The sequence below is a fragment of the Mustela nivalis genome, assembly GCF_964662115.1.
Source record: "Mustela nivalis genome assembly, chromosome: 3".
Lineage (NCBI taxonomy): Eukaryota > Metazoa > Chordata > Mammalia > Carnivora > Mustelidae > Mustela > Mustela nivalis.
Genome location: NC_139022.1, coordinates 17227825 through 17252990, shown reverse-complemented (window position 1 = coordinate 17252990; position 25166 = coordinate 17227825). Strand labels below are relative to the sequence as shown.

At 43.1% G+C, this 25166-nt stretch overlaps 1 long non-coding RNA gene across 1 annotated transcript in view; it reads right to left on the bottom strand.

Moving 5' to 3' along the window:
- Positions 1–24935, bottom strand: part of LOC309860838 — a 203937-nt gene extending 179002 nt beyond the window's left edge. Inside the window, exon 1 of the long non-coding RNA XR_014309663.1 lies at positions 24836–24935. This is a non-coding gene — a long non-coding RNA (uncharacterized lncRNA). The remainder of the gene's footprint in view (positions 1–24835) is intronic.
- Positions 24936–25166: the final 231 nt, after the last annotated feature.

Below are 25166 nucleotides of genomic sequence, written 5' to 3'. Positions count from 1 at the left end.
CAGATGCCCTCAAGAACATTAACACTGCTGAAAGGGGTGGCGAAGGCCAGGTTCTTAGGAGGCCCTGCACCAAAGTCATCATCCCGTTTCCTCACTGTGATGACGAAGCATGAATACATTGGCAAATTTGAAATTATTGATGACCACAGAGCTGGGAAAACTGCTGTGAACCTCACGGGCAAGTTAAACAAGTGTGGCATGACCAGCCCTAGACTTGTATAACTGAAATATCTAGAAAAGTGGCAGAATATTTCCATCCCCTCAGTTTGGTTTCACTGCATGGAAAAATTCTTCTGGCATCATGCACCATGAAGAAGGAAGAATCCAGGCATGAGGGAAAATCCTGGGATTCCTTTTTCCTAGAAATATAATATACATGGCACGTGAAATGCCTCAATGGGGAAAAAAAAAAAGGAAAATAAATTACAGTCAACTAATGTTTGACAAGACTCCCAAACAATTCAATGGGGGTAAGAACAGTATTTTACTCCCAAGCAGCCACATGCAAATAATGAAACAGGAGTCCTGCCTCACACCATACAGAGAAAATAACCCCAAATGCATCAAAGACATAAGTGTAAGCATTAAAATGATAAAGTTCGGAATGCCTGGGTAGCTCAGTTGGTTGGACGGCTGCCTTCTGCTCAGGTCATGATCCCAGAGTTCCCGGATTGAGTCCTGCATCAGGCTCCAAGCTCCACAGAGCTTGCTTCTCCCTCTGACCTTCTCCTCGCTCATGCTCTCTCTCATTGTCTCTTTCTCAAATAAATAAAATCTTTTAAAAAATAAAAATAAAGTAAAATGATAAAGTTTTCAGAAGAAAACACAAAGGTAAATGTTAGTGGTCTTGAATCTAACAACAGCTTTTCAGCCAAACATCAAAGTACAAGCAACTTAAAAAAAATAATAAACAAATAAATGGGACTCAACCAAAATATCCCAGTTTTGTGCTTCCAAGGACCCCATTGACAAAGTAAAAAGACAAGCCACTAAATGGGAGACAATATTTGCAGGTCATATATAAGGAACATGCATTCAGACTGTGTGAAGAATTCTTACAACTCAAATAAAAAGACAACCAAGTTAAGAAATGAGCAAAGAGGGGCGCCTGGGTGGCTCAGCGGGTTAAGCTGCTGCCTTCCGCTCAGGTCTTGAACTCAGAGTCCTGGGATCGAGCCCCGTGCTTTCTGCTAAGCAGGGAGCCTGCTTCTTCCTCTCTCTCTGCCTGACTCTCTGCCTGCTTGTGATCTCTCTCAATAAATCTCTCTCAAATAAATAAATAAAATCTCTTAAAAAATGAGCAAAGAACTTGAATATACATTTCTCTAATATTCAAATGTATACATTAATGTATAAATGTATATATAAATATATTTTACATGATCATATATTTATATAAACATATTTATGTAAATATATTTACATTCTTAAATATGTATTTAAATATAAATAAAATATGAAATATATAATATATATTTAAAGATACATATAAGGTATATATAAAATATATGGGACAATAAGCACGTGAAAATATGCTCAACATCACTAATCATTCGGGAAATGCAAATCAAAACCATGGTGAGATACCACCTCCCACCCACGTGGATGGCTACTATCAAAAACCCCAAAAGCAGGTGTTGGAAGGATGTGAAGAGCTGGAACCTGTAAATTGCTGGTGGGCTTGGAAAATGGCACAGCCACATTAGAAATGGTTTAGTAGCTCCTCAAAATGCAGAACACAGAGTTGCCATATGACACACCAATATCACTCCTGTGTATAGAGCCAAGAAAAAAACTATGCCCACACAAAAACTTGTGCATGAAGGTTTAGGGTTTATTCGTAATAGCGAAAAGGTGAGAACAACCCTGATGTTCATCAACTGATGAAGAGATAAATAAAATGTGATCCATCCAGCCTGTGGAATATTATTCAGCCTTGAAAAGGAATAGAATTTTGATATGTGCCACGACACAGAGGAGCCTTGAAAACATTCTGCTGATTGAGAGAAGTCAGTCACAGAAGACCACGTATTGCATAATTTGATTTATATGGAATTTCCAGAAGAGCTAAATCTACAGAGACCGAAAGTAGATTAGCGGTTGCCTAAGACTGGTGGTGATGGCTAAAGTTTTCTTTTGAGGATGATGAAAATGTGTAGGTAGTTCAGTATAGTATAGTTAAATATAGTGAAAGCCATTAAATTGTCCACATTAGATGGTGAGTGGTATGGCCTGTGAATTATATCTCAATTAAGCTGTCATCGAAAAATGCAAAGAACTTCTCTATTTATCAAGTACAAAAAGAATGAACTTGATTAAAAACATCAAAAATGGGGAAAATGAAAACAAAATAAGATGGGAGGAATAAAATTATGACTGTTTATCATTAATTTAAATGTGTACAGACTGACTTTTTCTATTAAAGCGCCTATCAGGAGGTTACAGATCCACGCTGTTCAAGAAACATACTTAAAATGCAAAAGGGATTGAGAATGTATCAGGTGAGGAGATACCATGCAAAAGAGAAAGCCGGAATGGCAAAATTCATCGCAGACAAGTTGGGTCTAAAGTTATAGGTACTAAGATGAAGAGGGACATTTTTAAAGGCAGAGTTTGGAAAGAAGATGTAAAAGGTATAAGCAGGTATACATCTAACAACATAATACCTGAAGAATCTAAAAATGCAATAACAAGGTAAAATTTTAGCTTTTCAAATGGGAGTATCTACCAGAAGGAGGGAAAAACAAGGACACACAGAAAATAGACATCCTGGGGCGCCTGGGTGGCTCAGTGGGTTAAAGCCTCTGCCTTCGGCTCAGGTCATGATCCCAGGGTCCTAGGATCGAGCCCCACATCGGTCTCTCTGCTCCGCGGGGAGCCTGCTTCCTCCTCTCTCTCACTCTCTGCCTGCCTCCCTGCCTACTTGTGATCTCTGTCTGTCAAATAAATAAATAAAATCTTTAAAAAAAAAAGAAAATAGACATCCTTATTTCCCTCGGAAAACATTTCTTTCTTACACCTAAGGAAAGCCATATTTGTAAAGATTAATTGCATACTAGGCAACAAAGGAAAGCTTTACAAGCCTTCCAAATTAAAGATTTAAAGAACAGTTCTTTGATCACAATCCGGTAGAATCAGAATTAGATAACCTGGTAACAAAAAATTGAAACTACATACAAGTTAAGAAATACAGTCTTCAGTCAAAGAAGAAATCATAAGACGACTGAAGAAAATCTTGAAAGCAATGGAAAGGAGACTATTTCATACCAAAACTTACAGAAGACACCAGAAGTTATACTCTAAGGAGACTTTAGTGTCAAATGTCTTCAATTTCAAACATTTTTTAAAATAAAAGAAAGTACTCATTTAAACCCATCAGAAAAGGGCAGCTCAATCCAAAGAAAGGAAGTAGTTATAATAAAGATAAATTTTTAAACTAATAAAAAATATCAGGGGCAAATAAAATCAAAGTTGTTTCTATGAAAGACTAATGAAATAATAATAATAAAAAAAACTTCACATGCCCTATTAAGGATAAGAGAGGGGGAAGATGGGGTGTGGGAGGAGGTGGGGAGAGGGAAGGGGAATGGGGAAAGGGGGGTTTCAGGGAGGAGGGGACAGAGAGAGGGAGAGAGTTGCAAAACAGATAAGGATTGGGAACAGAGATATAAAAGCAAATGCATAATATAAAAGAATCACTAAACTGCAAGGCACTTTATACTAATCAATTTGATAACCTAGAAGAAACGATGATTTCCTAGGAAAACAAAATCATCCAAATGATTCAAGAATGGAAAATTAAGAAGATGAGTTCCAAGATCAGACAGGTTTGCAGCTGGATAACTGTCATTCTACTGTTAAATGGCAACAGGCAATTAAACAATAATAAGTCAATTCACTTGATGAAGCTGAGCACAATTTTAATACCCAAACCTGAGAGGGAGGAATGGGGAAGCTATTAACAAATCTGGCTTAGGACAGATTAGTTAACAGAAACTGAACTAATGTTAGCAAATAATAGAAGTCAGGCATCTATCAAAGGACTATATCCTGAGACCAACTTGGATTCATTCCAGGAAAATAAAGGGAGCTCAAGACCAGAAAATCAATAAGATTTACCTCATCACTAAATTAACTGTGAAAAAACACTTAAGACCATAGCAATAAATGCATTTGATAAAAAAATAAAGGCACCTGATAAAAGGTGAGCAGCCATTCTTTATAAAAATGAAGATAAAAACAGAAGGACGTTATGCAGGAGGGATTATTAACTGGGAAGCACTAGATCAAGAGGTAGATAAAATGAGCCCATATTTGTTAAACAGTGACAGAGCCCCATGCGTGCGTGGATAGAGGCGAATGAGCTCATGGATGAGCACCAGGCTGTCAACAGGTATTATAGGGACAAAGGCAGCGGTGAGGAGAGGACAGTCTTAACAACAGGGAAGAAGGTAAAAGGAGGATTGCAGTTAAAAATTGTGCATGATACAAACACATGCAAATAAGACCGGATATTTTCCGGTATATAGTTTTTTAAAACCCTGCACACATTACTGGGACTACCAACTCTTGCTTTCAGCTCCGCAGCCCTCGTGTGCTTTCCCAGTACCAGGATGCAGGGGTAGATCCTCCGTTGGTGACATCCTATGTCATTGTACTCCTAAAGAGACAGGTGAAACAGCACAGGGGCTTGAGGTCGGAACTTAGGCATCGCTGCGCCCACCCCAGCTCCCTGCTCGCCCAGCCCCCACTCTGAAGCAGCGGGCACTTGGAGCTGTTAAGAAGCAGGGATCTGAGCAGTTCTCTGGTTTCCCCTGGAGCCATCTGCATCCATCATATTTCCCACAGCTCTCCCCGAGTGTTGGTGCTGGCTCCCCCCGAGTATTCCTTTAACTCCAGGCATACCCTTCTTATGATAGCACCTAGTACTCCCCATCACAGTGCTCTGTCTGTCACATGCATCCATTGATCAACTTTGTGCTGGTTGAGGGCTGGAGCCCCCTCCTGTTAACTTCTCAAGTCCGTTTCTAATGCAGCAGCACCTGGCACTTAAGCACCCTGTAAGTACCTGCCAAATGAATGAAATGTACTCAAAACATAGTATGAAGTCTGCGTTCTGAAACTCCTTTTTGGAGCTGTTTGCTATCATTTTCCCAGGCAATTAAAAAAATTTCCAGCCTTGCTGCCAATAACATGAAGGGGTAAAGGAATGCCGGCATGCCCCATGGGACATGCCACTCTGGATGGTCCTTCGGCAGCAGGGACTTAGATAGCGCTCTTCCAAACCCAGCAGGATGGTGGAATGGGTACGTGGCTGAGTGCCTCCCGGGTCTGACCCTGTGTGATGCCACCCGGTGCCTGCAGCTGCCCTCTGGAAGGTGTTGCTTTTGTGGCAGAGCCGGAGGGCACCAAGCATGTGTCTGTCTCCAAAGTCCTGGGCACCACATCACAATGCCTTCCTGAGAAGCAGAATCAAGGACAGTTGCTGATCTTCATTCCTTCCCACCAAAGGTATCTCATACACCATCTTTGGAAGTTGGAGCCAGGGGGTGCCTGGGTGGCTCAGTCAGTTAAGTGTCTGCCTTCAGCTCAGGTCATGACCCCAGGGTCCTGGGATCGAGTCCCACACATTTGCCTCCCTGCTCAGCGGGGAGCCTGCTTCCCCTTCTCCCTCTGCCATTCCCCCCACTTGTGCTTTCTGGCTCTCTGTGTGTCAAATAAGTGAATAAAATTTTTTTAAAAAGTTTGGGCCATACTCTTTAGCCATTCTACTTTCCCTGGGGTAATTTGCCACCTCCCTGAATTTACCTGAATCTTTCCCAAAATCTACTTATCTTCCAGCCTTCTTGACCATAATGAGTCTATAAATTTTCAATAGACAGTGTGAACTTACACTTGCTAATATTTGCATAACATGCACCTCTTTCGATCTCAAAGAAAAGCTTTGCACCGCAATGGTCTCTAATCTCCAATTAGGTTCTGTTCCGGGATCCCACTGGAATTCTACGCGCCTGTCCCCTAAGATCCCATAAATTGTGGTCCAGTTTCCCAGCCAGCCAAGGAAAGCACATGGGAAATCTTGCTGAAGTATGAGTAAGAGCCAACGAAAGGGAACATATTTATCTGCCTCGAATGCTGGGACCTGAGGAAAGCAAGTTTCATTACAGACAAATCAGGAAGGAGGTGCAGATTGCTTTTTATGTCACTCTGGAGTGGAGGTCTGCCATTGATCATTAAGGCCATTTCCTGCAATGCACTCACCAAAGTGATACTCACTTCGGAGTGGACAAAACTTAGGAAATGGCCAAGGGGAGCTCTGCTTACACTTTACACTCTCAGCATTTATTTTTATTATTTTCTTTATAGGGCAGTATAGAGACTTGAGACCACATTGAAAAAGCAAAGCTTGTCATCCTGTGGCCTTGGGTCAAGAATAGAGATAGTGCTGCTCATGTCAGTTTCAACCTCCAGTGGCCAAGGGTTTGATCTGATGCTCTTTCAAGTTTTCACCATAGCCTTTCTCAAGCTCAATGGCCAATAATCCCACAGGAGGAGATTTTAGGGTCCTCTCAAACTTCTGTTTTGCTATCTCTCCCCAGCCTGCTTCCTCTGCAAAAGTCACCACTTTGCCTGTGCATCTACCACCTCTTAGAGCCTTTGGAATCAGCCACGAATTGCAGTGCTGATTCCTTCCATGACCACATATTGTTTACAGGAAAACTCTTCTTCGTTATGCCTTGCCAGTCAGAGTGACGGTTTCATCCGCAACCTGGACCAGGTTCGGGAATGTTCTACACATAAATGTGAGCAAATGTCTTCTGTATTGAGAGACATGTACAATCTGTAAATGGAATCTATTGAAAAACCAATACATAGGGTACACTTATGTCCTGACCCAGCTGGAAGGAGGCAATTCATTTCTATCTTTCAGAAAATTGGTGTAACACATTGATTTTCATAACAAAGAAAGCAGTTTTGTGTCCTCTACCAAAAGACTGTCATAGTAAGCAATAAATTGCCTCTTTGGGGTGAACAAATTAATAAGATATTTTCTAAATTTCAAAATAACAAAGACAGAACGATGTCTGTAATGCTAAGTGCATCCCCTTAGTTGCAGGGCACTGTGTCATGGACCACCTGAGCGGCCGGTAGTCTGATTTGTACATCAATTCACCTGGCAACCTGTTAAAAGAAAGTCTTGCACATGACAAGCTTTCAATAAGACACTGACAAGATGGCCAGGAAGCCCCCTTAGCTGGCTTTTTCAGGTGTCCAGACATCTAGTCAACCTACCTCACCAACTCATCACCATGCTTACTGGAGTAAACCCAATCTCTTCCTTCCCCCCTGGAGATGGGAGAAGAGCCACTCACACGTTTGTATGGAATTCTCATTCCCCCTCGCTCTGTCCCCACATGGCGCTGTCCGTGTAATAAATAAACAAATCTTTATGTCACCCGGAAGTTCCTGGGTCACAACTCGAACAATTTTGGGTCACTACAGCCTTTTGTTTTTCTCTCCACCTTAAGCCTTCTGGGTGACCAACAACTATCTAAAACTCATGTTGCTGCCATATGCTGTTGTTCTGCTTCATCTTCCCAGTAAAGTTTAGTATTTTTCCCTAAAGTTTGGTTTATCAGTATCTCCAGCGTCTATCTCCAGCTAGGGTCATGATCCCAGGTCCTGGGATCAAGTCCCACTCTGGACTTCCTGCTCTGCGGGAAGCCTGCTTCTGCCTCTGCCTCCCATCTCTTATGAATAAATAAAGAAAATCTTTTAAAAAATTTAAAAAAACCGTTTCTATCTTCCCACTTTTAAAGATTAATTCTAGGAATTATTGCTATAAATCCAGTGTCCTATCTCTTTCTTAAAAAGTCTTCTCCAGGGCACCTGGGTGTCTCAGTTGATTAAATGTCTGACTCAAAATTTTGGCTCAAGTCATGATCTCAGGGTCATGGGATTGAGCCCTTAGTGAGGCCTCTGTGCTCAATGGGGAGTCTGCTTCTCTCCTTTTCCCTTTGCCCCACCCCCCTACTCACATGTGCACACACGTGTTGTCTCTCTCTCTCTCAATAAATAAATAAACAAATCTTTAAAAAGTCTTCTCCAAAGGGAGTTTGACAAATAGTCCAGTAAGGGGCTGGAAGAAAATATTATAAGTTTTATTCATATTTCATGTCATCCATTTAACTGTTTAGCTTTTGCATGCCTTTTATAATAATTTAGTAGAGTAGTAGAGTTTATAATTTATCAAAAATTTGCTTAAATTTGTGCTATGTCTGCAAATATTTTTTGTATGTATGTATGTATTTATGTATTTATTTATTTTTGTGAAAGAGAGGTGCACAGTAATAAAAGGAAATCACTGCTCCAGGGACCCAGATATTTCTTTAAGTCCTGTTTCCTTCCATTCCCTCTGGGCTTCATTAGAACCCCTTAACACCAATCTTGTCCCTAAAATACGCTCTCTACAGCACCAAGTTCAAATGCTTAACTCGGGCCATCACTGCAGGCTGTACCGGGATGACCTTAGGGAAAAGGGTGGTGGGTCTCACGGGTTAGCTGTGTCACCTCCATGAACAGTCCTTTGTTCTGAACAGCTAGTGCAGCCCACGTTTGCAATCACAGGCTCTGGCACCAGAGTGGGCGTAGATCCCAGCTGGCCCCTCAGTAGCAATATGGCTTTGGGAAAGTTGTGTCATTTCTGGCCCAGACTTAAGGCTCATCCATAACGTGGAGGAGAAGACAGTGTGACCCTCAGTGGGCTGTTGAAAGGATCACGAGATGGTTCGACTCAGGTGCTCCGAGGTACCCAGCACACAGTAGGCCCACAGTAGAACAAAAAGTTGTTCTATTGATCTTATAGTTACTATTACTCATACTAACAAAACTAACTGATCATTTGAGATGATTTTCAAGTGAAGTGTCTTTGCCTGGATTTCTAAGATTAACCTACTTCAAAATGAATTCTGCTCTACTGTGAAAAACGAGCTAACCAGCAGGTTTCTTCTGCATCTTTTCTGAACTTTTTAGGATCCTCTCTAGAGAAATGTCCTAAAGGAAGGCAAAGTGCAGAAATACTCTTGCTTCAAAGGATGTGTAGGAAATGATTAATTTTGCCAAAAAACAGTTCCTTGAACATAAAAGATGTTTGACGAAGCTCACTGTAGACAGTGTATCCCTCCAGGATTCATAAGTTGAAAACTCAATGTCCAAAAGGGACATAACTAGGAGATGGGGTCCTTGGGAGATGTTTAGGTCATGAGGGTGGAGTCCTCATGGGCGAGATTAGTGTCTCCATAAGAGAGACCCCACAGAGATCCCTCGCCTCCTCCACCTTGGAGGTTATAGGGAGAAGATGGTCATCTGTGACCCAGGAAGTGGGCACTTGAACAGACACAGAATCTTCCAGGGTCTTGATCGTAGACTTCCCAGCTTCCAAAACTGAGAGAAATACGTATGTCTTTAAAGCACCTAGTTTATGGTGCTCTTGTTACATCAGCCCAAACTAAGATAAAGCTTGTCTCTTATACTGAAAAATAACACAAATGTTAACAACAATTTAAAAAAGGAACATTGTGGCCAATGACATGTAATGAACATCATCTCTCCTCTACAGAGCCAAGAGCTTAATTAGTTTCGGGCAACTCAGTAGAGTATGATTAAACCAAAGAGCAGCAAGATGTCTAAATGCTCAAGTCCTCGGCCTCCTACTTTTCTGCCAAAACAAAAGAAAAGCCCTAGGCTGGTTTTGGTTACCACCAAGCACAAAACAGCCAAATTCCAAATTAAAAAGCTCTGGGGTTTACTTGTGGATGTATGGAATTACATAGAAGCTCTCTTTGATCATTCCAAAGGATGTTTCCCTCCAAGGTTACAAATACATCTCAGCCTACCAACCATCTCAGGCCTACCACAAAAATTATATATATACACTTTTAGCATTTTAAAATATGTCTAAATTTCAGTTTTGGATCCAGTTTTGACTATTGTTTGGGCTTAGTTGGAAGCCCCCAGGTTCCTACGTTGACGTCCTAACACCCAGCATCTCAGAATGTGGCAGTATTCAGAGACAGGATTTTTAAAGAGGTGATAAAGGGAAAACGAGCTCACTGGGGGTGGGCACCAAGCCAACAGGACTGGTGTGCTTACAGGAAGAAGAGATTAAAACACAGACAGTACAGACTGAAGGACAATCGTTTGAAGACAGAGTGGAGAACATAGCTATCTGCAAGCCAAGGAGAGACGTTTGAAGAATCGAACCCTACTGCCACCTTGATCTTGGACTTCCAGCGCCCAGAACCATGAGAAAATAAATTGTATGTTGCCTAAGCCACCCGGCTGTTATTTTGTTTACGACAGCCCATGACAAAGAAATTTGAGGACCTCCCCCCCAGACTTTATCCTGAAGTTTTGTTTCAGCTTCAGGGGCTTGTGTAATACTACTGTATCAAGGAGGGAGGCTCCTGCCATTCCATGCACTGGGTCATTGAGACACTGCACAGCTGTCCCCAGGGCTGGCTACATAATTTACAAGCCCCATGCAAAATGAAGATATAGGGCCCTTTGGGCAAAAACAGGGAGGAAGTGTTTGTTAAAGGTACTAAAATAGAAAGCTCATTTCCTCCATCATCTGTCTTCTGAAGGGGCATGGCTGCTGTTTTCTATTTGCATTTAATGTCATTCCAAGCAAATAAAAATTTTATAATGTGATTATGGGCATGATTTATGCCATTCATCTTCGCAGGGTGCAATGTCAGTGTTAAATAATTCACGCAGGGATTCCACAGCTGGGGCACACCCACGTGCCCTCTTCTTATCAGAACCATAGAAATCCTGCACAAGACCAGCTCTGCCATCTTTACCTCACCTGGGGACTCACACCTGTTCCACCAACCCTGCTGCCCTCGGCTTCCTGATGAGTACGGAACTTGACAGGATCAGGAGCCAGGGGCTGCCTTTCTTTCCCTTCCCTTCCCTGGAAGTCACCACTTCCCAGGCTTGGCTAACACAGGGAGGTGACATGAGTGAGAAAGGACAAGACAGGGTTCTGGGCTGCTCACAAGAGGCCACCGCCTCCTGCCGGTGCTCAGAGCAAGCTCTGGTCTGTAGGGAAGGCGAGCTCCGGTTGACTCGGTCATAGACATCACGTGGTCAGCGAGTCTCGGTGACCACCACTCACGAGGTGTCCATTTCCATGCTGTGCTCACTGGGCAGGGCGAGCAGTACATGCAAATGAGCAGTACAGGCAAGGAATGGTGGATACCCACAGTGGGCTGTCCCCTCCACTATGTACGTGCTCCACTATCCCACCTGTTATGCCCCAATAATGGGTCCATGATTAAAAGAGCGAGACTGATATAAAGCGAAGGTCAAACAAAGCTTTATTTTGCACCAAGCATCAAGAATCAAACTGACCAGCCAGGGCCACTTTTCTTACAGAGAAGTCAACCCCTCTCTCCTTTACAGACTAGCTTTTAAGGACATAGGCCATGCGGTTGGGCCTGGTCATGCACAGGTGGCCAATGAAATTGTAACACACAGAGAAAGCTGCACAGTGATGCTAGGTGACCAATTGAATTACAACTTACCTTTTAGTAGATATTTGACCTAGCCTATCACCTTGGTTAGGATTTTCGCCCAAAAGACTCACAAAGGGCGGGACCCATACTCCTTGGTAGCTAGGGAGACAGTATGCAGCCCTCCACTGATCAGATGTCTTACCTGGCCTGACCCACCCTTGTATTTGGGCTTTGTTACCTGAGGTTGATTTCCGGGACTTGTTTTTAAGTAAGTCCTCTGGGAGAAGGGGAGCATGGACAGCTTAAGGGTTAAACAACAAGGTTATTGTGTAACCTCAATGGAAGCCTCTGGCTAAAATATAAAAATATAAAGTAGGTCTTTACACCACCCACTTCGCTCAAAAAACACAAAGTCAAAAATAAAACTGAGTAATTCCTAGACATTGAGAGAAAAGCACACTGACTTCACCTTAGAACCCTTCTGAGGGCGGTGCTTGGCAGGGTAGGGGGGTGTGAAGGGGTTGGGGGTGGATAATGGGACCTCTGAGGGTGTGGCCAAAGGTCAGGGCCATTTGGGATGGGGCTTTCTGGGGGAGGGGCCCTTCTGGGAGCAAAGCCCTGGGTGGGGGCATTCCCTCTGGGGGCAGGGCTGGGAGCAACCCCAGAAACCTGGCCCACAGAGAAGCTGGTCCTTTCTCTCCCTCTGCCCCCTTTCCCCAGGGACCCCTAGGCTTTGGAGACTAAAGTCAAAATTAAACCCATATGTCTAAATGGTTCATACTGTGGTTGGGTAGTGTTTTTAACATATTAATTGACTGGTTTTTCTCAGTATTTGTCAAATCTTTCCCAACTCAAGGCTTTCTCTTAAGCAGCAGAGCAAGGCAGGTCGTTTAGTTTGGTCAAGCTGTTTGGTGATTCTTTGTAAAAACCCACCCTCTTGCGCTGCTCAGGAGGGCAGTGTTGCGTCCTAGGATAAACATAAATATATATCAAATGTGTTTACAAGTTATATTTATATTTATATGTATACATTCAATTCTCTGTTTACATATATATGTATAAAATAAAAATAAAAATATTGTTTAAAAGGCTGTTTTCCGGGGTGCCTGGTGGCTCGGTGGGTTAAAGCCTCTGCCTTCAGCTCAGGTCATGATCCCAGGGTCCTGGGATGGAGCCCCTCATCGGGCTCTCTGCTCAGCGGGGAGCCTGCTTCTCCCTCTCTCTCTGCCAGCTTCTCTGCCTACTTGTGATCTCTGTCGGTCAAATTAATAAATAAAATCTTTTTAAAAAATGCTGTGTTGCAGGGAACCTGGGTGGCTCAGTCCTTAAAGCGTCGTTTTTCCACTCAGATCATAATATTAGGGTCTTGGGATGGAGGCCCACATTGGGCTCCCTGCTCAGCAGGAAGTCTTCTTCTCCCTCTCCCACTCCCCTGCTTGTATTCCTGCTCTGTCTCTCTGTCAAATAAATAATTTTTTAAAAAGAAATACTTTATTAAAAAAATATATGTAAAATGCTATTTTGCCCTCTATCCTGGTAAGATTGAACACATTCCTAACAAGAGATCTTTCTTTGAAAGACCCTAGAGGAGCCGCACCCAAGGACGCACTCACAGACCACTGGATGCAATAAGCAAGAGGATTTTATTCGGGCATGCTCGGACTCTCAAGGACACTTGACCAGGATGGGTCAGTGCCTGAGAGCCCCGATCTGTTTTGGGTGTCCCTTAATATAGAATTTTACAGTCCATTACATCAGAGCCCTCACTTTTCTAGCCAGTAATTTCAAAGCATTACAGTAAGGCCTACACACATGTAGCCAATCTTTTAAAACCAACCATACATTCTGGCCAGTCACCGTTCAGGTAGTGTACAGTAGAGGGTACGTGTTGAATTGCACGTATCTAACCTTTATCTGTATACGTGCTGAACCGCACATCTCCAGCTAGCATACGTGCTGAACTGCACGTCTCCAGTTAGCGTACGTGCAGAACCGTACGTCTCCGGTCTTGGTACGAGAGACAACCCTTATCAATCTTACTTAGTAGTCTTAACAGGGGAAGGGTATAACTTTATTTGATTACACAGCGAAACAGGGTTTAAGCAATTTTTCATTTCTTAGCAAAGCATTAGAAGCATTATTATACAGAAGCCAGAAACAGCCGGGTTAAACACAGATGTTCACCATTCGTTATCCCGTCATGCTGCTTGCTGACTCCCTTATCTATGGTCAGCTGGCCACAGTTTCTTAGTTAGCATAAGCTGGTTATAAAAAGAATGTTAAAACTTATAGGTTATACTATAGTTCTGACCTGGGGTCCTTCATCTTGACTCCGTGATAAAAATTTAACATTGTCTTAATGAATCCTCACAACATCCGCCTCCCCAACCCTTCTCAGATGTTACAATTAAGGTTCAGTGAAGTCCAAACACTGGGCCTGAGGTAATATATCCAGTATGTGGCCTCTTGGCATAGTCTAGCAGCCCAAATTGGGGGCGAGGGTGTTTGAGTGTCGTTGGCCAGGATGAAAAAGCTGAAAGATGAAAAGAAGGGTAGTCTTGCTTTTTGTCCCAAAAAAAGAAGATTTAGAAAGAAAGAGACCTGTCGCCCAAAGGAGGAGGCTCCCCACTGATCCCGGCTGGGCAGGAGTCAGAGCAGAAGGAAAACTCCCATCACCAAGGAGAATGGGCTTCTCCTTCATACAAAAGCATAGGATCCCTCTCACCTGATATGTTTCTGTCCCATAGTCATCCCCCTGTGCCTGCCCCATAATAGCATTCACAGTAAATGACTGAGAGATACATTCAACTTGCAAAATTATAGCAAATAAAGTAATCTTTGACCCATCCTGGGAGCTTCTGATTACTGGGAGGGGCCAAGCCATCCTAGGGCAAGTGCCCTCATTTCAAGACCCAGTAAAATGACTCCAAGAGTATCATAAGGGCTAGTGATCATGACTGGTCCAGAAATATTTCTGGGAGTCCCTTTTAACATCCCTCCCATCATTTCTTCTCATCTCCAAGGGAATGGTACTTAGGTATTCTGAAAGAAATATGCATGACTAGTAAACTGTGTGTGACCCCTGCCGCCTAATTCATCCCTCACCAGCAATTAACACTGATGGTTTGAAGGATGGCTACTCCCCTGGCAGGGCAAGAGCTAAAGCAGAATGTATGGGGTGAGGCGGCCCTTCCCCCTGGATATAAATAATTAAACCCAGTAGCCAACCTCCCTGCCTGGCCACTGTCATTTAGGTATGGCTGATTATCCCTAAATGGGAATGAGATGGGGGCGGGGGTGGGAGAGGGAAGCAGGTGACGGTCAAAAAAACTACAGTAGCTGCCACTGAGAGTCCAACCTGGCATTAGACTGAGCTCAAGTCCTGATTCCATCATATACGAGCTGTATGAACTTGGAAAACTGAGTTCAACTCTCGAAGCATCTGCTTTGCCCCCCCTTGGAGTGAGAATAGTCAGTAGTATTGACTTCACAGGGCTTGTTAGGAGGATTAAATTAGATACTGTTCATTTAGCACAGTTCCTGGCCTATAGAAGGCACACATAAAAGTTGATTATCGTTTTTATGGACCTCCAACTTTAAGCCTTCTATAAAGAACCAAATGATATCTCTGAAAAATACCAACTGCCTACAAGGTTGTAGGGAAAGTGGTATCTATGTTGACCTGATTAGAAAAAAGTGGAAAATCTCTCTTGTTTAAGCCTTGTTGAAAATTTTCTAAACTCTGTCCACTCTTCTGCTTTAGTAATTAGAACAAGCGTTGGAGACTCGTGATTTTCTGATAATTGAGTTGCTCGTTGTAACGCAGGGCAATTCGACATTAGTGTTTATTTAAAAAATTACCGCAAATGAAGATAAATGGTGAGACGTGCACTAAATTTGATGAAAATCCTGACGTGAGTGTTTCTTCTTGGGATTCTCTCTCTCTCTTTTTTCTCCTATGATCTGAGAGCAGATTACATTCTACTTGGGTGATGGCTCAGGTCAAATGTGTGGTTTTGCAGGTGCCTAGCCTTTCACAGACAATCTTGGAAGAACCATCATTGTCTCTGTAAGAAAACGGAGGGAAAGATGTGATTTTAACACTCAGCCTACAACAGTTCAACAATCTACCAATGTGAATTTAGAAACGCTGAGCAAGTCCCCCTTCTAGTAATGAATATCTCTCCCGTTTTCTTATAATACCTGAGTTTCTACAACTGAGCAATCTACTTTTTTGTGTAAAACAGCTTCCCAGGATTGTTTCTCCTTTAAACGCAAGTGAACTTTGGGGATGGCACTCAGATCCCTTTCTTTTACTGGACAACTGTGGAGCAGGGGTTGGGTGTGCTTCAAGAGGGAAAATATCCACAAGGGGACAGAAAAAGGACATAAATGTACAAAATCCCATTTTCCAAGAATGTAAAAAGCTAACTTCCAGGGGAGCCTGGGTAGCTCAATTGCTAAGCATCTGCTCTTTGGCTCAGGTCATGATCCCAGGGGCCTGAGAATCCAGCCCCGCATCGGGCTCCCTTCTCAGAGGAAAAACCTGCTTCTCCTCCTCCCACTGCTTGTATTCCCTATCTCATTGTGTCTCTGTCAAATAAATAAATAAAATCTTTAAAAAAATGCGAACTTCCAATATTTATTTTTTTTCCTTTGCTCTAAATATCTCAATGTTCACTTGTTGAAAGCAATTGATTGAAGCCCTGGGAAGAAGTGGTAGATTGAAGCACTCATCAGAGTTGTTTGTGCTGCTTTGCAGGGGTCTGGCTGCACTAAATTATTTCAAGAAGTATTAATTATCTAAGTCACTCAGAAGAATCCATTTACCTATTTCATTTTCTTTTTTTGAAGAGAATCTTTTTTTTTAAGATTTTATTTATTTGTCAGAGAGAGAGAGGGAGCAAGAGCGAGCACAGGCAGACAGAGTGGCAGGCAGAGACTGAGGGAGAAGCAGGCTCCCTGCCAAGCAAGGAGCCTGATGTGGGACTTGATCCCAGGACGCTGGGATCATGGCCTGAGCCGAAGGCAGCTGCTTAACCAACTGAGCCATACAGGCGTCCCCCTATTTCATTTTCTGTGGTTCTTGATCCTTACCCCAAATTTTCACAGGCCTCGACAGCTGGCACAGAGTCCACTCCCATAACTCTAATCCCTGTCCCATACTCTCACCTCCATCATACATCATACATACCTGATAAAACCCCACCTTGGTAAAAACCCATCCTTCTGTCCACCCTATGTCTGCCCCTGGCAGCTGAAGGTGGTTGGTGAGAAAAGCAACAATACTGGAAGCTTTCACATTAAATTCTTTTTTTTTAAGATTTTATTTATTTATTTGACAGAGAGAGATCACAGTAGGAGAGAGGAAGGGAAGAGATCACAGAAAGAGGAAAGGAAGCAGGCCCCCTGCTGAGCAGAGAGCCCAATGTGGGACTCAATCCCAGGACCCTGAGATCATGACCTGAGCCGAAGGCAGCGGCTTAACCCACTGAGCCTACCAGGCCCGCCTTTCACATTAAATTCTCAGACACAAATCCAAGTATGTTTCTCTGACCGACAGAATCTCCATTCTTCTCGTGAAATATTTTGACTATTTCACATCTTCTTTCCTCCAACCTTAAGCCAGGGCTTCTCAACACTGGCCACACTTTTGAATCACCTGGAAGACTTTAAAACACAGGAGTGCCCACCTCCAAAGGACCTGATCTAATTGGTGTAGAACCAATTAGATTAATATCCAATTAGGGTCTGGATATAAGTGTGCTTTTAAAATTCTCCCAGTGATTCTAATGTACAGCCATTTTGTTCAGAGTGAAAATTGAACACCTTCCATCAGATACAGCTGATGACCGACCATTCTGATGACTTCACTGAGAAAAGTAAATTGAGGGCACCTGGGTGGCTTCAACTCAGATCATGGTCTCAGGGTCTCGGGCTCTCGCATCAGGCTCTCTGCTCAGCAGGAAACCTGCTTCTCCCTCTCCCTCTGCCTGCCTCTCTGCCTACTTGTGATCTCTCTCTCTCTCTTTCTCTCTGTGTCAAATACATAAATGAATAAAATATTTTAAAAAAAAGAATGAAAAACAAACTGGGTGGGTGTCTAGGTGGCTAAGTGGTTAAGCGTGTGAATCTTGGCTCAGGTCATGAGCTCAGGGTTATGGAGTCGAGCCCCACGTCAGGCTCCATGCTCAGCGGGGAATCTGATTGAGATTCTCTCCCTCTCCTTCTGTCTCTTCCCCCTGCATGTGTGTGCTCCTGCTCTCTCTCTCTCTCTCTCAAATAAATCTTGAAAAGATAAATCGGTAAGGAAAGAAGACCCACAGAATCCCACTAAGTTTACCTGGGTGGAACCCTTACTCCAATCCCTTCTGAGTGAGGACAAGCCCCTCCACTTGGGGTTTCTTCTCATTTCCCTGATCTCTGAGTATGAATGTGCTCCAGGACCCAACCTCAGACTTCTCCTCTGTCTACACTGAGTCCTAGGTGACTGTCCCTCTTCTAACATCTATCTCCTGATGACTCCACATCTCCACCTCCAGTCCAGACCTGGATTTTGAGCTTTCTTCCACTGCCTGCTTTCCAGATCTACCTAGATAAGTTAAACCCAACATGTTCAAAACCAAGCTCTTATTCTTCTCGAGCTCTGCTGGTCTTGCAATAGCTCAAACAGGAAACTGTAGAGTCATTCTTGATTCATCTCTTTCTTTCACTGCCCACGTTTAATTCTTTGGTAGAAGCTGTGGATTCTATCTTCAAAATATATTCTAAATCTGACCAGTTCTCCACATTTCAGTTACTCCCACTGTGGTCCAAAACACCGTCTTCTATGAGTTATTGTAATAGTCTCCTATCTGGTCTTCTGGATTCCATCTTTGCTCTGTTCTAGTTTATTTTCCACTCAGCAGTTAAAGCAATCCGTTTAAGACAAAAGTCAGACCTTGTTATTTCTCTGCTCTAAGATCTCCAATGGCTCCCCACTTCACTCAATACAAAATTCAGTCTTACAAAATTTAACACTCAACTTCCTTCTCAATTCATCTCCTACCTCTTCACTCAGCTGTCTCTGCCTCCGCTCACCAGCCTCCTTAGTGTTTAACAGAGTACAGCAAGTGCGTGCCTTTCTTGGGGCGTTGCACTTGTTTCCTCTTCTTAAATGTACCCCGTCTTGTTCTCTGAATCCACTCAAGGATCTGCCAATGTCTTCTTATCAGAGTAATCTCCCCTAACTTCACACACAGCCAGCACCAGCACCATCACAATCAACATAGTTTCTGTCCCTCTCTACTTTTGACTTCTTATCAACAGCTGACATATTATATATTTATTTATTTACTGTCTGTTCTCTCTCTTCTATTTGAATGCATGTGCTATAAAAATGGTATTTGTGGGTTTTTTTCCTTATTTATTCTGTGTTCAGAAGAGGATTTGATACATAATACTCAGTACATAATTGTTGAACGAATGAATGAATGAATGAATGAATGAATCAATGGAAATATCAGGTTATCTCAATCATAAGAGAGATTTCTCTCAAGCATTTTCTATAGTATTGCCCTATTTCATTCTCTGCATCTCTGGGTTGATTAGTAGATAAAATCATCATGTAAAATCAGTTTGAGCAAGGTTGGATCCTTAAGCTTCTATGTCACCTAGGACTCCAAATGTCACGGTGTACCATGCACATTTGCCTCCAGCCTTCTCCCCCATATTTTGGTCATGGTTCAGCAGCTGTGGCATCGTTCAGCTTTCTTTTCCCCTCCCCTGTCTCAGTTCCAGGAGGTCCTCCTTGGCTTTGGGCCCCCTCCCTGTGGGTGATGAAGGCAATGTAGGGAGAAGCAGCAGCTTCCCTGACTCACCCCTGCTTTCTCCATTCATACTGATCCAGTAACGCATAGCCTGTGCAGTACAGGACTGGCCAGGTCAGTCTCTGCCACCTTAGGACCTCATTTTTGTTCCCTGCGGTAGCTTGGCCATTTGCAAAATCAGAAATTGTAAAAGTACAAATAGGAGACAATATGCCATATTTTATGGATTTTAAGATGCCCCTCCCCTCCCATTTTCTTTCACATCTCCAATGTCAGGAATTGTCTTATAGTTGGGGCTGAGTAGGTGGAAGTCCCTATAAAGTTACTACAGCTTGACCCTGTGCCATGTGGTTATTGCTCCTAGGACACAACTGATCATCTACATCCCTTGGCATGCCAAGCCACAGGCCTTTTGAGGACCATTTAAAGAAAGATAATAATCTGGTTATTATATGAAAATCTCAGATAAGGAAAAAAAAAAGAAAAAAGAAAAAGAGAAACCCTACCAGCATCAAACCAAGCAGAATGGATGACCTCAGAATACTTTTATAAGAAGTGTAGCATGCAAAACAATCTTGAGAAAGGAGAACAAAGCTGGAGGTATCAGTTTCTTGGATTTCAAGATATACTACAAAGTTATAGTAATCAAAACAGTAGGGTACTGGGAGAAAATATACGCATAAATCAACAGAAACAAGATAGAGATCCCAGAAATAAATCCACAATTATATGGTCAATTAATCTTTGACAAAGGAGGCAAGTATATGTAACAGAAGAAAGTCACCTCAAAAACAGTGTTGGGAAAACTGGAGAGCCATTTGCAAAAGAATGAAACTAGACCACATTCTTTTACCATACACGTAAAGAAACTCAAAATGGATCAAAGATCTAAATGTGAAGTGTGAGGTGTGCCTGTCTTGCTCAGCCTTTACAGCATGTGACTCTTATTCTTGAGGCTGTGAGTTTAGGTCCCACATTCAGTGTAAAGCTTACTTAAAAAAAAAATTAAATGAATAAATGAGAGCCCTGAAACCATAAAACTCCTAAAAGACAATAAGCAGTAATCACTTGGAGATTGGTTTTAGCAACATTATTTGTGGGTATGTCTGCTTAGGCAAGGGAAACAAGAACAAAAATAAATTATTAAGACTACAACAAAATAAAAAGCTTTTTCACAGTAAGGGAAACCCGCAACAAAACCAAAAGGGAACCTACAGAATGGGAGAATACAGTGGTGAATGATAAATAAAATAAAGAATTAATAACCAAAATATGTAAAGAACACACACACACACACACACACACACACACCAAACCCCAAAAAAACCCAAACCCCCACATATAATCCAATTGAAAAATGGGCAGAGGACTTAATAGACATTTTTCCAAAAAATACATACAGACACCCAATAGACATGTGAAAAGATGCTCAATATCACTCATCATCAGGAAAATAAAATCAAAACCACAGGGAGATCTATCACCTTATACTTGTCAGAATGGCTAGTATTAAAAAGACAAGAAAGAACAAGTGTTGGCCAGGATGTGGAGAAAAAGGAACCTCTGTACATTTTTAGTGGGAATGTAAATTGGTGCAACAACTGTGGAAAACAGTATGGAGGTTCCTCAAAAAATTAAAAATAGATTTACCATATGCTTTAGTAATTCTAGTACTTGATATTTACCCAAAGGAAATAAAAACACTTGATTCAAAAAGATATATGCCCTCCTAGGTTTTCTGCAGCACTATTTATAATAGCCAGTATATGGAAGCTGTTCAGGTGTTTATCAGTAGATGAATGGGTAAAGATATGGTGTATATAGATATATAATGGAATATTATCCAGCTATAAAAAAGAATGAGATCTTGCTATTTGTGACAATATGGCTGGATCTAGAAGGTATTAGGTTAAGAGAAATAAGTCAGACCGAGAAAGGCAAATACCATATGATTTCACTTCTTTTTTTTTCTTTTTAAGATTTTATTTATTTATTTGAAAGAGAGAGAGATCACAAGTAGGCAGAGAGACAGGCAGAGAGGCAGGTGAAGCAGGGTCCCCACCGAGCAGAGAGCCCGACTCGGGGCTCGATTCCAGGAACATGGTATCATGACCTGAGCCAAAGGCAGAGGCTTTAACCCACTAAGCCACCCAGGGGCCCCTGTAATTTCACGTCTATATGGAATATAAAAAAAGAAACAAGTGAACAGACAAAAAAAAAAACAAAAATAGACTCTTAAATACAAAGAACAAACTAGTGGTTATGGGAGGGAAGGTGGATGGGGGATGGGTGAAATAGGTGAAGGGGATTAAGAGGTACAAATTTCCTGTTATGAAATAAATAAAATAATTTCCTGTTCTCATCTGGAGATGAAAAGTACAGCATTGGGAATACAGCCAATGATATTATAATAAGTTTATATGGTGACGTGATGATATACTTACTGTGGTGATCACAGAGTAATGTATAAAATTGTCAAATTACTATGTTGTACACCTGAAACTAATTTAACATTGAATGTCAGATATATGTCTAATAATAATTTTTTAAGTGCAGCATGACAAAAGCTCTGGGTGGCTCAGAGGAACATATTGTGAGAAAAATCTGGGCACTGAAATCTCTCAGTTAGAAAGTAAATAAAAGTAGTGAGATTCTTAATGTGAGGTTTGGAAAAACGTTAACCAAAAATTTGAACTTTTATTTTATGTATGCATTAAGGCCATATGTAATAAAAATCTGTCTAAATACTTACCAAAGAGTTTTTTGAATACATTTAAATTAAAATATTAATGAAAAGAAAACATTGCATCATAGTTTGAATGGTAGCATTTTTTGTTTCTTATTAAACTATACCAGGAAAGGAGGCCAAGACTCAATGAAATATGGCTATTATCCCCAGTTTCACAAGAGCATGAACCTCTCTGGCTTAACAAAGCCTAAGGAATCTACTACAGAAATGGGTTGTTCTTACTACCCTGGAGCCTTTTGTGCAGACTATGAACGAAAAGCTCAATATTAATCTTAAAATTAATTATATTACAAAGTTGTATTATTTGGAAGATGTGTTTAAATGACTCAAAGTTAAAAGATCTCAGTATAATGCTGGTTCTATAATTATCGTCCCAGAAAACATTACTTGTAAAACTTAATGATGTAGAACCATAATCATAGCATCGAGTAGGAGGTTGCCAAGCAGATGGGAAAGTTTTTTGGTTTTTGTTTTCCAGTTGTTTTCTTCCCTTTCCTCCCCTCCTTTCACAAGGAGAATCAGCCACCTGTTTTTTTTTTTAAAGATTTTATTTATTTATTTGACAGAGAGAAATCACAAGTAGATGGAGAGGCAGGCAGAGAGAGAGAGAGGAAAGCAGGCTCTCTGCTGAGCAGAGAGCCCAATGCGGGACTCGATCCCAGGACTCTGAGATCATGACCTGAGCCGAAGGCAGCGGCTTAACCCACTGAGCCACCCAGGCGCCCCCAGCCACCTGTTTGTAAAGGCTGAAGTATTTTTACTGTTCTTGGTCGGAAACATTTGTTTAAACAAAGTAGCACTTGGTTGCTAAACCCTTGATTCTAAATGGACAAAGCCATCTCATTTTTGTTGGGCCAGGGTTTGGATAACAATTTGATTTCTCAGTCTGTTTCTTTTGTGACCATATAATCCTCTCCCAGTGTTGCATGCTCTGTGAGCTACAAGCACTTGAGAGCTCATAAGCACAAAGACTCTAAGGTTTCTTTGGGATTAGCACCATACAAATGCAGATTTGGCACAATGGAAGACTGATTCCATCCTTGTAACTGTTACTACTCTACTTCCTGCTTCCTCTGGGTAGCAAAGCAAGCCACTGTTTTTAAAATACACACTTTAGCTGCTGACTTTTCATTGGCTGCCTGGAGAAGAGAAGGAGTTCTTGCCTATGTATTTCAGTGTTTTGATCCCTTTCAATTATTTTTTAAAATATATGTCATTAAATTTTACAGGAGTATTACAGAATTCCTAATTGCAGAATTTGAACTTGAGCTATGCAATCTTACTTTTCGTCTTTAATCTATGTGTCAATGACCTTTTTAAGTCTGATTACTTGTATGAACTCTCTTCAAAATCTTTCCTTGGTTAACACAGTATAGAGAAGTGCTGGAAACCAGTTCTTTTCTGTGACACAATTCTTCCAATGGAGTTGAAATGCTTTGCAAACAATTTCACGTATATCAGCCAATTCATATACAAAGCAATGTCATGTGAATCCTTTCCTTTTTATATATCATCTTTCAGTGGTGATCAGGAATTCATGCTGGTACAGAGACTCTGGTTTGGGAGGAGGAAACAGGGGCTTGCGAGGGGAGGGCGAGAGCAGAAGCTGCTCACCTGCTGTTAGAATGACCTTAGCTGGTGGTACCAACATCTTCACCCTTTATGCATCTGCATCCTTTATGCATGAAATAGCAATATGCCTTTTCCTTTCGTGTAATCCTTATTTAGTTAATACCCAGTAGGATTTGCAAGCCCTTCACATCTCTGTGGATTTATTTTATTTCAGAGTGCAAGTGACTTTATGGCCCAATTACCATCATTGTGACTTATTGCATTAGTGTGGGAGGGAGAGAGGAGCAAGAAACACCTGATCACGTGTATCGTCATCAATGGAATGAGTGCCACGCACTCCTGGCCAAGGCAGAGGGATGGATGAAACCTTTCTGATCTATTGTTTATCAGAACACTGAAGCCTGGGTGATTGTGCCGTACTTTAACAGACAAGTGTGTCAAATGTATGGGTGAAGATGTTGCAGTGGTGGTATTAGAGTAATTAATATTTGGAAGGTAATGAATATTTTGATTTTAAAGATGTCAAAGGTCAAAGACGGAAGGAATGACTAAGATCGGATGTTGACCCCCTCAAATTACAGGGGTATTGAAGCGAGACTGAGTCACCACCTGACCCCAGGAATGAACCAGCGAGGAGGGCTCCTTATTAGAGCAAGGCTCCCGGAAGCCAGATAGCCCTTGTGCTTGCAAGAGCTCAAGGTACAGCCGGCTGTGGAGCACCGAAGCAGCAGCAGCCACAGCAGCCAGGGAGCGCGGGGTGCGGCGGGAGGGCGCGCGGGGACGCAGCGGGCGCCGAGGAGACGCAGCGGCGGCGGTAGCGGCGGCACCTGGGCCCGGCCGCAGTCCCTGCCTCCCGCCCTCGCGCCCTGCGTCCCTCCTCGGCCTGCAGCCTGCGGCGCCCGAGCTCCGAGGGCGCTTCCTCGGGCGCTGGGCCCTAGGCGGCCAAGATGGCGGGCCGGCCGGGCGTGGGGCGGCAGGCGCTGTGCTGCGGGCTGCGCTGGTGGGGGGCGGCGGGCCGAGGCGCGGGCCCGGTGCCCAGCGCATGCGGCTGGGAGGCGCTCTGGGGGGCGGGCGCGCGGGCGGCGGCTGGGGCCATGGCCCAGGTCGGCGGGAGCGCGCGGAGGAGGGCGCCGGCGCTGCTCGAGGCGGCCCTCCCTCGCCACGAGAGCCTGCACATCTGGGACGAAGTGTTCGGCGAGTCCGGCCCGGACAGCGGCGGGAACGCCTTCTACAGCACGTCTGCCGCCTCGCGCTCCTCCTCCGCCGCCTCCTCAGACGCCGAACACGAGCACCCCGCCCCCCGCTGCCTCCCAACGCCCCGGAAGGGCAGGAGTCCGACGAGGAGGAGGCCAGCGCGGGTTGGAGTGCCACGCTGCGGGACCGCCCGCCCCCGCGCTTCGTGGACACTGGCGGTAAGGCGCGGCCCGCGGGGGAGGGGGCGGCCTGGGGAGGCATGAGCGCAGGGCTGGGAAAACTCCAGACGCTCCGCGGGCGGGCTGCTTGAGGGCGGCTTTT